This window comes from Elephantulus edwardii, unplaced genomic scaffold (genome assembly GCF_000299155.1).
Source record: "Elephantulus edwardii isolate Elephantulus edwardi_28Jun2011 unplaced genomic scaffold, EleEdw1.0 scaffold00080, whole genome shotgun sequence".
NCBI classification, from domain to species: Eukaryota; Metazoa; Chordata; class Mammalia; order Macroscelidea; family Macroscelididae; genus Elephantulus; species Elephantulus edwardii.
Genome location: NW_006399830.1, coordinates 6,673,742 through 6,686,877, shown reverse-complemented (window position 1 = coordinate 6,686,877; position 13,136 = coordinate 6,673,742). Strand labels below are relative to the sequence as shown.

General features: G+C 51.3%; 1 pseudogene; it reads right to left on the bottom strand.

Annotated features, from left to right (window-relative positions):
- Positions 1 to 9,022: 9,022 nt before the first annotated feature.
- LOC102852387 lies at positions 9,023 to 9,457 on the bottom strand (annotated as a pseudogene).
- Positions 9,458 to 13,136: the final 3,679 nt, after the last annotated feature.

Genomic DNA, 13,136 nt, shown 5'->3' with positions numbered 1-13,136 from the left:
CCCCCCACCCCACCCCCCCGCACATAAAACCTTTGTTTTAGCTTTCCCTTGTGCAACTTCCCATCCTCATTGCCTCCTTCTGGCCTGGGGCTGCAGAACTTTGAGAACTAACTGATAATAAATTCCTTTGTTTTACTTCATTTGCTTCAGAAACCAACCTGAAGCTGGTCTCCCACAGGCTGCTGGAGTTAATTACAGTGGAGATCAGCTTCTCCTGAGGAGCAGCTGGTGGATTCAAACTGTGTGCCTTTGGGATTATAGTGCAGTTATGTACCACTAGGGCCACCAGCGCTTCTGTAAAGATGACTCGTCTCCTCCCATAAAGACCCACAGGCTCAGAGCCGGATGGAAGTCTGCTATGTATAGGAATAGACTCAACAGCAGTAAGTTTGGTTTGGGTATATAAAGAGACCTGGTGGAGCAAAGGTTAAAGCTTCCTGCTGCTAATGAAAAGGTTACCAGTTCAAACTCAGCAGCCACCCTGCAGGAATAACGATGCTGTCTATTCCTGTAAAGACTGACAGTCTCTGGAGCCCTGGGCAGTGGTTCTGCTCTGCCCCACAGCATCACTCAGGAGTGGAATTGGAGCAGGGTGCCCAGACAACTGGAAAACATCCAGCAGGGAGTTCAGCAGGGCATTAACACGCTGTGGACAGTGTACACACACTTCTGACCAATCTGTGTGGAAACGGTTAAATGGGAACCTGATTTGCTGTGTAAACTTTCACCAAAAACCCCACAATTTTTTAATAAGAAGAGAAGCACTCTGGTGGCACAGTGTTTAAGCCTTGGTTGCTCATCTGTCAGGACCTCAGTGAGCTGTCGAGGCTGCCCGCATCTGTTGGGACCTCGGTGGGCCGTTGAGGCAGCCCGCATCTGCCGGGACCTTGGTGGAACGTCGCCCACATCTGCAAAGATCCACAGCCTGTGAAACTCTGTGGGCGGTTCTCCTCTGTCTGTGGGGCCACCCTGAGTTGAAACCATCTCGAGGGCAATGAGTCGGTTTAAGAAGTGTGGCCCACTGTGTTCAGCTTCCACATGAGCTTGATATTAGATATTAATGATATTAATATTGACATTTTTTAAAAAGAAGTGTGACACAACTGAGGCAAAGGAGTTCTGGTGGCCTAGTGGCAAGAAGCAGCACTGCAATCCTGAAGGCACGTGGTTCGAATCCACGAGCTGCTCCACAGAAGAAGGATGAGAAATCTCCTCCTGTGCAGTTAACTGCCTCTGAAGACCCACCAGAGGGTCAGCTATGGGTTGGTTCCAAGTCAACAGTGCACACACAACAGTCACAACCAAACACCCTGGGGGAATGAGTTGCTTGTCCTCGAGTCTTGGGACCATATTTCTGGAGGACACCCCGGTCCCCTGGCATCACACAGTTCAGTGTTCTATCTCCTACTTTGGTGAGCAGTGACTGGGGTCCTAGAAGCTTGTGAACATCCATCTATAAGTGCAATTATTGGCCTCTTGTCTGAAACAAAGACGGAAGGCAAGCAAGGATATATAGAAGTATTAGTCCAAGGACTAACAGACTGGATTGCAAAGCTCATCCTCCATACACTCTGAGACCAGAAGAACAAGACGGTGCCCAGCTGTCACTGTGACCACCCCAAAAGGCACCATAACAAGAGGCTGTGAACAGAGCGGGAGAAAAATGTGGAACGAAACTCCCAAAGATTCCCAGGCTTCCTGGTCAGGTAGAGACCGTGGGGACTCTAAGACGATGTCCATAAGCCACCCTTCACACCCGCCAAGAAATCTCAGCATCATGGCTCAACTTGCAGCCACCTGACAGACAGGCCTGTGAGGTGACCAGTAAGTAACATCAGGCAGGACTCACTCCCTGGGGTAATCAACCACATAAGGTCAAAAAAGTAGCTTCTGCCCAGTGATAAAGCTTAAAGGGCAGGAAGGACAGGACAGCAGGGCAAATGGAAATGAGAATTGGGTGGGAAATGCGAAGAGTGTGGTTCTGTCCTGCGGACTGGACTGTAGGGGCTGTCATAAAACAGGATGTGTGAGTGGTTGACTGGAGAACCAATTTGCTTTGCGAATTTATAAAATCACAATAAAATGAAAGTAGGGGGGAAGTCTGAGCAGAGTTAGGGGTGCTTATTGGGGAACTCGCTAAAGAGCCCAGGGACCAACTTCCTTCCTCCTGTTTCTCCTCTCTGTCAGTTGACCTGCCCTCCCCTGGGAGTTCCGTGAGGAAACCACACACCAGGGAAGGTCAGCAGACTTCTCCAGCGCGAAGGCTGGGGGAAGACAATGCTCACGCAGCCCAGAGGCTCCGCGGTTCAGAGCGAGCCAGGCGCTAAGCGGAAAGCACTGGTTTCCGTTAGCAATGCACTTCCCAGCTGCTTCTGGGAGGAATTCAAGGTCAGCGCCCTGGAATGAGGGCCCGCTGAGCTGGGGGAAGAGCGTGGGCAGGCTTCTGCCAGGAGGAGGGCAGAGTTGGCAGCAGCTGACCCATCCCTCAGCAGAATAACTTGCAGGCCAGTTCCCCCAAAGGCGGCAGGGAGGAGGCTGAGCCTTCGAGGGAGGGATGCGGGGATGTCCAGGAGAGGGGGCAGGGCTCGGTCCCTCCGTCCTGCAGGCCTCAAGCCCTGAGGTCAGGACTGCAGCCAGATTTCTAACCCAGATGAGAGGATTTCTGAATGTTTCACACGTTCCCCAAGTGCTGCTCTGGGCCCCGAATGCTATCTCCCAATAACCATTTTCACAGTGTGAAAAGAAATGAAAACAATAAAAGCATACACCCATTTCCACGTCTTAAGTTTTCATTTTTATTTAAAATATTGTAGACATATAAACGAGTATATAAAACAAGACAAATAAGAACAACAACAAAAAACAAAACCAAAAAACAAGCCAGCAAGAACCCATCATCTGCGGAGCTGGTCCTGCCTCACGCTGGCCCCATGTGTGTCACGGCCAAGCTGGGCTTCACACACTCTTCAGGGGCTGGTTTTCCAGGAGGTGACTGCCAGGCCTTTCTTCTGAGGTGCCTTTGGATGGACTAGAACCTCCAACCTTTTGGTTAGCAGCCAGTGTGCTAACCCACAGAGTGGACCTTCCTATCTTATCATTCTTTTATGCTGTTGAGGCAACTCTGATTCAGAGTGACCGTGCAAACGACAGATTTGATCATGCTTGAACCATTGTTACCTTTTTTTCACTCTCTCTCATTACGTGTCTTCTCTTTCGCTGAGCCTCCACCTTTCCCAGCATGTTATCTTTTCCGAAAGCCTCCTGACAACATGGTAAAAGTACACGAGACAGATTTCACCATCGCTGCCTCTAAGGTGCATCCTGGTTGCATTTCCTGCAGGACGATCTGTTAGCAGCCCACGGGGTGTGGGGTTTAGTCCTCTCCAACTCCACGATTCAAAGGCATCGATTCTTCTTCTGTCATCAGGATCCACTAACAACTTTCACGTGCATGGGAAGCATCTGAAACGCTTTGGCTTGGATTGGGCCACCTTGGTTTTTAAACTGATACCACTGCTCTTTCTAGCACTTTGGAGAGATCTCGACAGCACCTTTCCCCAATGCAACATTGATGTTCTGGCTGCTACTAGAATGAATGGGTTGGGTTGGGTTTTTTCCCCCTACTAGTTTATTTACACAGCCAGGAAATTAAAAGGCTCATTGCCATGGGAAAGTCTGCTGTTAGGGACCTCTCCAAAGTACTGAAGAGCAATGGTGTCTCTCTGGAGACTAAGGTGCGTCTAATACAGGCCATGGTCCTCGCAATCACCTGTTATGCATCAGAGAGTTGGACAATGACCAAGGAGGATAGAAGGAGAATTGATGCCTTTGAGCTGTGGTGCTGGAGAAGAGTATTGAGAATACCATGGACTGCTAGGAGAACAAACAGATTTGTCCTGGAGAGGGTTAAACCGGGTGGCTCCTTGGAGGCAAGGATTCTGAGGGTCCGTCTAACTTACTTTGGACATGTTGTGAGGAGAGACAGGTCCTTAGAGAGGGACATCATGCTTGGGAGGGTGGAGGGACGGCGCAGGAGAGGAAGGCCCTCTATGAGGTGGATTGATTCAGTGACTGGGATAATTGGGATGGGAGTGTCAGAGACAGTGCGATTGGCACAGGACAGAGCGGAGTTTAGGGCTGTTGTACATAGGGTCGCTATGAGTCGCAAGCGACTCGATGGCACATAACAACAACAACAAAGTTTATTTACAAAATTCAAATACCTTGTTTTCAAGAACAAATTGTATCTACTACCGTCACAGCCCCCCATCAAATTGGACAACCCCATGATTAATCCCCCCTTCCCCTGCACATCCTCATCCCTCTGCTTCCAACCTCTCCCACTCCTCTTGGATCCTTCTCGTTCTAGTCGTTTTGTACAAGATTTATCCTTGTGGGACTGAATTAGTTCACTCAGCATACCGCTCTCCAGTCCCTCCCAAGTTAGGTAATAATTTACAAAATCATCACTCCTGCGTGCTGCATAGTACAGTGGGTGCTGGTGGTGGATCAAACTGTCTTTTCTCCCTCTCTCATGATGATGCCCACTGGTTCACTGGCGAGGCTTTTTGTCTCTTGATGTTAAGGTTTACTCCATATTGAAGGCTGCAGTCTTATCAATTGCTGCAGTGCAGTTGAGTTGTTTACATCTCAGCGGCCCTATGGACAAAAGATGTGAGCGTGGCCTGTCCTGCACCATGTTCATGATCTATGACATATGCGAGCCCATTGTTGAGCCACTGTGTCTGTCAGTCCATCTTGTTGAGGGGTGTCCCTCTCTTGTTCTTATGCATCTTTCCCAACATGATGTCTTTTCCCCAGAACCTGCCTCTCAGGAAGGAGCACCCGGGTCCCACTCCTCCAAGACAGATTTGATTATCCTGATGTTGGACACTGCTGGCCTGGGCTCCTGGGCTGGCTTGAAAAAGACTCCCCTACATTATCAAGAGTTCCTGGGAGGGTCTTGTTCTAAGCAAGCTACTCAGAGCATGTTTTTTGAGTTGGGGTACAAATTGTCCCCCCAAAATAGCTTCTCAAGATGGCAAAGGTCCTGAAGCTTCCTCATCCCAAGTTTGGACCTGCTTTACAGGTGGCAGTGGCTATGGGTGAATATTGTTTCCTGTTTTCATTTATTGTTTTATTACAACAAAACAGAAAGAATATAAATACGCAGTATGTTGTCAGGGGCTCCTGAGTCAGCTTCGGCCCACAGCGTCCCCATGTGGAACAGAGCAGGGCACTGCCTGGCCGTGCCGCCTGCGTGGTCTCTGCTGCGTGGTCTCCGGACATGGTCTCCGGACGTGGTCTCTGCTGCGTGGTCTCTGCTGCATGTCTCTGGACGTGGTCTCTGGACGTGGTCTCCGCTGCATGGTCTCTGCTGCACGTCTCTGGACGTGGTCTCTGCTGAGTGCACCACCATATCAGCCCATCTCATTGAGGGTCTTCCCCCTTTTTCTTTTTGCTGTAATTGGAGTGGAAGTTCACAAAGCAACATGGCTTCTGAGCCTGTACTTTATGCAAACGTAATGTCCTTCTCCAGGAACTTATTCATCCCTGGACACATGTCCAAATGCTGAAACTACTCACCTCTGGTTAATCATGTTTTAGGAATTGGGTTTGAGGGGCAATGATTGCCTCAGCTGAGATTGGTTTGACTTTCTTTTCATGGAAAACTGGCTGGAGGGTGAGTTAAGGGTTGGTTCTGACTCAACAGTACATTTAACATTAGTTCAGGCTCAAGCACTCCACAGCTTCGGTGATTACTGTCTCAGTGGGATTCCAGCAAAAAGAACAAGGATTTAGCTGGAAACATCATCCTCTGCACCCTGATGTAAAGGAGCTCTGCTGGTCTGGCGGCAGCTCCATGGGGGAAGATGGACAGTTTCCTCCTGCTGAAATCGACTGCCTGAGAAACGCAGTGGCTGTGAGGCAGACTTGACGCAGCAGCAGCAGCAGGTTTGGTTTTTCTGGTTTGGATCCCCATAAAAAGAAAAGCCACTTTGTGTAGTAAGGTGCACCTGCCCCAAGCCACCGCGTTTCAGTTGCCTCCCATGCAGCTGAAGTTTGGGCAGAGGCTAAGGAAGACTGCATAATAACTGATGTGTTTGAATTCTAGTACTGGCAAAGAATACTGAATATACCATATTCTTCTGGGCTGCCAGCAGAGGGAACAAATCTATCTTGGAGAAAATACATCCAGAGCACTTCTTAGAAGCAAGGATGGTCAGACTTACGTCTCACGTACTTTGGACCTGTTGCCAGGTGGGGCCAGTCCTTGGAAGAAGGCATGATGCTTGGAGAAGTGGAGGGTCAGCCAAAGAGGAAGCTTTTCAATGCGCTGTGCTGACACAGCGGCTGGCAGGCGGTGGGGCCCAGCGGACTGTGAGGATGGCACAGGACCGGGCAGGTCCCAGCGGGGCCACTGTGTGTCACAGCCAACTCAACAGCACTTAACAGCAACCATTTAGGAAGGTGGGCCCTTACACAACCTACAAATTAATTCCAGGAGATACTGAGCTCTTGAAGTTGGATGCAAAGATTGTTGTTGTGTTTTTTTATTTTATTATTTTTCTGTGAGTGTACCGTCAAATCAGATCTGACTGGTACAGGAGATTATCCCTCCTTCCCCGGCAGAGCATCTGGTGGATTCGAACCATGGGCCTCTGGGATTGTAGTTGCAGCTCCTTGCCACTAGGCCACCAGAGCTCCCCTTGGATGCAAAGATTGTTGAGGATTTATTTGCACAGAGCTTATTGAGACAAGGTTTCACATTTCCTTAAGCTTCTCAAAGAGGCTTGTGACTCGGAAACAGAACCAAGACTATGCAGATGCAAAGAGGTTTGTGTCCCAAATCCTAATCTCCCCAAAACAGGGAAGTGGTACTTTTAGGGGAAATGGAACCAGTTAGCAAGCTTCCTTCTCGTGAACAGCGTCACTGTGAGTCAGATCTGACTTGAGAGCACCCTGATAAAATGCACCCCATCCCTCCACCATCCGACCACAGGGTCCCGCCCCCAGGAATCCCCACCCACTCAGACACCGCATGGACTTGGTGCTCGAGGAGCAGCGTGAGGGGGCCTGAGCAGTTGCCCCATTGGGAGTTTCTAGCTCTTAAGTTTTGATGTTTGGTTGGTTAGAAACATTAAGGAACAATGAGATAGAAGACTATCCAGAAGCAGTATGTCGTGAAGGACAAGAGTCTGTCTGCACTGACTCATAGTGACCCCAAGTCTCCCGGTCCTGTGCCAGCCTCCCAACCTCTGCAGGGAGAGAGAGCCGACTGTTAGAGCCACCATGTCAGGCCACCTCACTGACAGTCTCCACTGCTATGACCCATGCTTTTCAAAGCATGATGTCCTCCAGCGACCAACCCCCTCCTGATGATGTATCCAAAGGCCGTGAGATGAAAGCCCGCCATCCTTGCTGCTGAGGAAGATTCTGGCTGTACTGCTTCCAGCTCATGTGTTGGTTCTTTTGGCGGTCCACACTCTAGTCAGTATTCCTCGCCAACACCGCAATACAAAGGTATCAATTCTTCTTTGGTCTTCCTTCATCACTGTCCAACGTTCACATGCATATGAAGCAACTGAAAATACCATGATTAGGGGAAGACACACCATAGTCTTTAAAGTGGCACCCTACTCTTTAGCACTTTAAAGAGGTCCCGGGCAGCAGGCAATATAGACCGCGGGTGACCTATATGATCCAGACAGCAAACGCTCACAGCTCTGTGACCTGTGGGTTCTGTCACACCCTCTGCTTGTCTCTGTTGTGGAGACACAGGTGGACCAATGCGGAAATGAATGTGCGTGGTCAGACTCCCCGTCGCTCCCACGTCCTCCTGAACCCGCAAACCAGCCCACGCGGGTGTCCACTTGCACTCGGTGACACTGACAGAGTGGAGCTTCCCCGGAGGACTTCCAAGGGCTGTAAACTTTACAGCAGCAGACCGCCACACCTTTCCCTTTCTGCCACAGAGGGTGGGGGCTTTCAACCACCAACCTCATGTTTAGCTGCTGAGTGCTTTAACCACTGGACCACAAGGGCTTCCTCCATAAAGCTTTTGAAGCCCTACTGTCATTAGAGTCAGTGACACAGCGACCGCAGCAGCGGGCTTGCACGGGCCAGCGACTGTGAGGCCGGGACAGGGTTCAGATCTGTGGTTCATAAGGTCGTTATGACTTGTACTCGACAGCACAACACCTAACAACAACAGTGGCACAGAGTTGGTTCTGGCGCCTGGCGGCCGTCCATCAGATTTGAGGCTCTACATCTTCAGATCTCCCTCAGAGTAGCTGTGGATTTGAACCACCAACCTTTTTTGTCAACAGCACAACACAAATCGCACATCCTTCTCAAGCTCTTCTGCCATCTTTTCAAAGGGAATCCACGTCCACGTTCTAAGGCCTGAAGGCCCAGACCCAGAGTGAGAACCTCCTGGTCAGCAGCGGTCTGCGTTCTCCACCCTCGTCCCCCATCAGCTGTGAGGGCTGGCTGACAGAGGAACCAAGATTGTCTTGGAGAAGCTGCAGAGCTCCTGAGAAGCGAGGAGGGTGAGATGACTTCTCACACACTCTGGGGATGTCATGGGGGGTGGGAATCGGGGGAGGCCTTGTGCCGCGCACCTGCTGACACAAAGCCCCAAGTGTGATGGGGTTTTCAGAGGCAGAGTGGTCATTCTGTGTTCAGCCACCAGAGGGCATTACAGACTTCGCACCTAGCCTGGCAGCGGAGCTCACAGCCACACTCAGGACAAGCGGGGCCAGTCCTGGGCATCCCTCACATCACTGCTGCCCCACTGCCGCACCACGATGTCAGTCCACCTCCCTGACATCCCGCTCTTTTCTGGCTGACCTCCTACTTGACCAAGCCTGATGTCCTTTCTCCAGGGATTAGTCCCTCCTGAGAAGGCGGCTGCTTCCCAGTCGGCCTCTGGACACTCCAGGGAAACCTGTCCAGCGTGGTGTCCCTGCTGATGTTTTTATTTTTCATTTTCAGTTTTTAATGAAGTTGTATTAATATTTTACTCCTGCATCTTCTCAATTGTTTCTTCCTTATATTTGCCCTTTTCTTTTCCAACTTGGCGAGATTTAGCTTTACATTCAAGGATCTTTTTTCTGTCTTTATCCAGTTTTAGCTTAGTGTTGTAACCACCTTGCTGGGGTGAATGTCCACATGGATCGTTGTGCCATTAGCTTTTTCTCGCTGCACTCGTTCAATTAGATGACATATTTCTTCCTGTAAACCTGGACGACTTTGCCAATTTGCTGACCTTTTGCCCTCGTACAACCTGAACTTCATCATCCTTTCGGATGGGCATGGACCGCACGCTGTATTTCTGCCTCAGCTCCTTGGACAGAGGAGAAGACATAATCTTCCTTCGAACGTGAGAGGGTGCACTGAAGTGCCTTTTACGGTTTTTGCTCTGGTCAGAAGTCACAAAAGGATTGAACTTCATTTTGGCCGCTGCTGCTTCGGCGATGGCCACAGGAGACGAAAGAGCCCTGCTGATCTTTGAATCACCAAAGTCACAGTTTCCAGCACCACAGCCACACGGGCCGCTGCAGGTCAAGGCCCTGACAGCTAGGCGTTGAGGTAAATGCGTCCTGCAGTGCCGGCGGTCGTGGGTCACGTCTGTCCTGGCCTCTGACCTGGGTACGTCCCTGCAGTTTTAATCTCATCAGCGTCACGTGTTCCACAGGGGCTCCCTCTGATTCTGTGCTGAAGACCGCACTCCATGGGGCTCCCCCAAGGATGACCTCTCAGAAGTGGTGACCAGACCTTTCCTGTAAGGCTCTTCGGTGGGTTTAAACTCCCAACCTTCTCAGTTATAAGTCAAGCACTTCCCCGCACACACCGCCCAGAACTGAAGGCATGACCATGGGGATGGAGGTGACACAAGTCCAGCCCCTCCGGGCCGCTCTGCATAGACCTGTCCTTGTCCGAATTCATTACCATAAGCAAATGATTACAAAGGGGGCTCTGATGGCCGAGAGGTAAGGAGTTGTGCTGCCAACACGAAGGCACATAGTTCGAAGCTACCAGTTGCTCCACAGGGGAAAGATGGGCAACATCTACTTGAAGCGATTTGCTGCCTCTGACAACCTGCTGGAGGGTCAGCTATGAGTTGACTCAGATTCAATGGCATAAAAACAACAATATCAACTGATTACCATGCCTGACAGCCCTTTACTGTACACTACCTTTTCCTTCCCAACACACCCTTGTTTTGGGGGTGGTGGTGGGGTGTACCATAGAGACAGAACTGACCCACAATTGACCCTACAGCAGGTTTTCAGAGGAAGTTAATCTACATAGAAGGAGACTGCCCATCCTCCTCCGTGGAGCAGCTGGTGGCCTTGAACCACGTGCCTTCGGGATTACAGCACAGCTTCTAGCCACTAGGCCACCAGAACTCCATGTAATACATGTCTATCATCTATTGATTAGTTTTCACTCCTGTCTCCCTCACTCCGGTAACTGTGGCTGAACAGACTGGGGGAATAGGAGTGGGAAGGGCCCTCGCCATGATTCCTGGGGAGATGGTGATGCCTCGAGTGGGGCAGGGGCAGAGAAGGACCTTGAAGGCTGACAGCAGCACGTGGGGGAGATTCTGAAGGCCGACAGCAGTACGTGGGGAGAAGGGGGCGAAAGGAGAGGCCCAGGATGACTCCTGGGTTTCTGGCTTGAATGATGGGGTGGGAGACTCTGCCTTCAGTGCGCGGATGGCGTTGCAGGAGGCGTGGTTTCTGGGCAGGGATGAGAAGATGTACAGAGAACACAGTAAGGGAATTACTGTCCTCAGGACGTCCTGAGAGTTCTATCAAGGCTTCCAGAAAACTGTTGGAGAGTCACTTGTAAGTACAGCATGCAAAATGCAGAAACGAGCCCAAACAGAAGGCGGCGGGTCTCAGAAATAAATGACAAGTGCACGCTGGAGATGCTACAGGCTCAGTTCCCAGGCGTCCACTCCCATCAGGGCATGTGGCAGTGACACGAGTTGGGTATGTGAAGGCCACGCAGGCACCATGCCATCTGTCCAGTCTGCTTAGTGCCAACGGCGTGGTGAAAAAGACGGAGACATTCTCAGCACGACCAGAGACAGGAAGTAAGCGCATGCTTTTGGAAAGATGGTCCCACAGACCTTCAATCTGTGAAACGTGCAGCCCTGTGAGGTGCAGGAAAGGGAGTTGGGCCTGGCCAGGGAGACGCCATGAAGAGACCAGGCCGCACTGCGGAGCAGACCCATAGCTCAGAACCATACACCAGCCATCGGTCCACGCACCGGCCATCTGCCCCCACACCCGGCCAGCTGTCCATTACCAATGGGTGCTGTGTGCTTCTCTGTGGTCATACTAATGAAACCAGGTCCACAACCCAGATGCTTCACATTTAAAGCTTTTATTTTGAAAAATAAAATACAAAAGTCATTAAATTGTAAATGTAGGCAGTACCTCCCCAACACAGAGTGAACAATTTAAATAATTAAGACATTGAACACTAACCACATCAACACGTCTTAGCGGGTGCAGGGCTCCATGGAACGCCAGACACACGGCCGAGCCAGCCCAAGAGGGAGCAGCCGATGTTGTGGACAAAATCCTGCTTCTTGAATCCCCTTGAAAACAAAGTTTGGAAGCTGGCTGGAAAAGACGAGGCTGAGAGCAGTGGAGCAGCAAGCGGGGGTCCGAGGGGCTCCCCATCTGCAGGCCAGGAGGTCACCGGACCCACAGGGGACGGCCTGTCCCAAAAGGCTGATGTAGGGCCCTTGTGCCAACTCCCGCTGTCTGTGGGCGGGGACAGGGCATGTAGCCCGCGATGGAGGCAGAGACAGCGAGGCCAGGAAGGTCCTGTCCAGTGGGAGGCGGCCATCTCTCCTAGGACGAACAACAGAGTGGGGTTACAGGTGTCTGTTCTGCACCCCCGGGGAACGACGCAGCCAGGGGCGTGGCTCCCACTCCTAGTTGAGGGACAGGCAGATGGCCTGATGTGGGGACAGCTGCCCCAGGATTGAATGATCTGCTTTCTCTGTTTAGAGTGCTCCTGTCCACTCCTAAATGATAGCCACTGTCCATGACCATGGAGACAGGGCATTTGGTCGGTCTAATCTGGGTCAAGGTCACCAGGGTCTTCGTCATTTGAAACAGCTGGTTCTAAGCTTCTTCAGGAAGTAGCGGAGCCTGATGACTGCCACTCCCGTGCTGCAGGGACTCGGGGGACAAAGAGAAGGACTCAGTGCAGCCCCTCCAGAGTCCTTCCAGTCCCCCTGTGTGTCTTGACTGCCCCCCACCCCTGCTCTCGGCCTGCTGCCCTGGCTCTGACATGACAGCCAAGTTCATGAGCTTCTCATGTCTGATCACGAACATCAATGCAACTCAAGCTCAATTTCCTCATCGGTCCAACAGAAATACCACCACCCACGTCCCATGCCTTGGCATTTTCAATCGCTTCATACAAAATCAAAGCTGTCAACGAATTAGGAAGATCGAAGGAAAACCAGCGCCTTTGAACTGTGGCGCCGGCCAAGACAGTGACCGTGCCAGGGACTTCAGAGAACAGACCAACCGGATCTGGACCAAGAAGTGTAGCCGGAACACTCCTTAGAAGCAGGGTGGGCAGCCTCCGCCTTACCCCTGCGGGCATGTCGTCAGGAGGGGTCGATTCCTGGGAGATGAATCGTATCCAGTCGACGGTCAGAGGGAAAGAGGAAGACCCTCAACTGGGTGGGCTGACACAACGGCTGCACAAAGGGTTCAAGTGTGACAGCTGCGAGGACGGGATGGGCTGGGCTCGGTGGCGCCAGGGCCGGAACCAACTTGACAATGCATCTAACAATACGCAGCACTTGGGGCTTTGTGCCTGGGACGGAGCAGCTACACGGTACATGACTACTATGTTAAAAAGCCCAGCATGTGCGGCTGTGATGAGAAATATCAGGGTCGGACCCTTTCAAACGGTCCACCCGTAAGAACAAACCAGGCTCCGCGGGAAGGGTGGGGACAGGCGAGAGACCTGAGCCACGTCACCTCTGCCTGGCGGTTGACCCTGGACATGGACTCGAGCTTCTCAGACGCCCTTTATGTATCGTTTTGCTGTTGTAAAACTACATATCACACAAGGTTTGCCAGCTCAGTGAT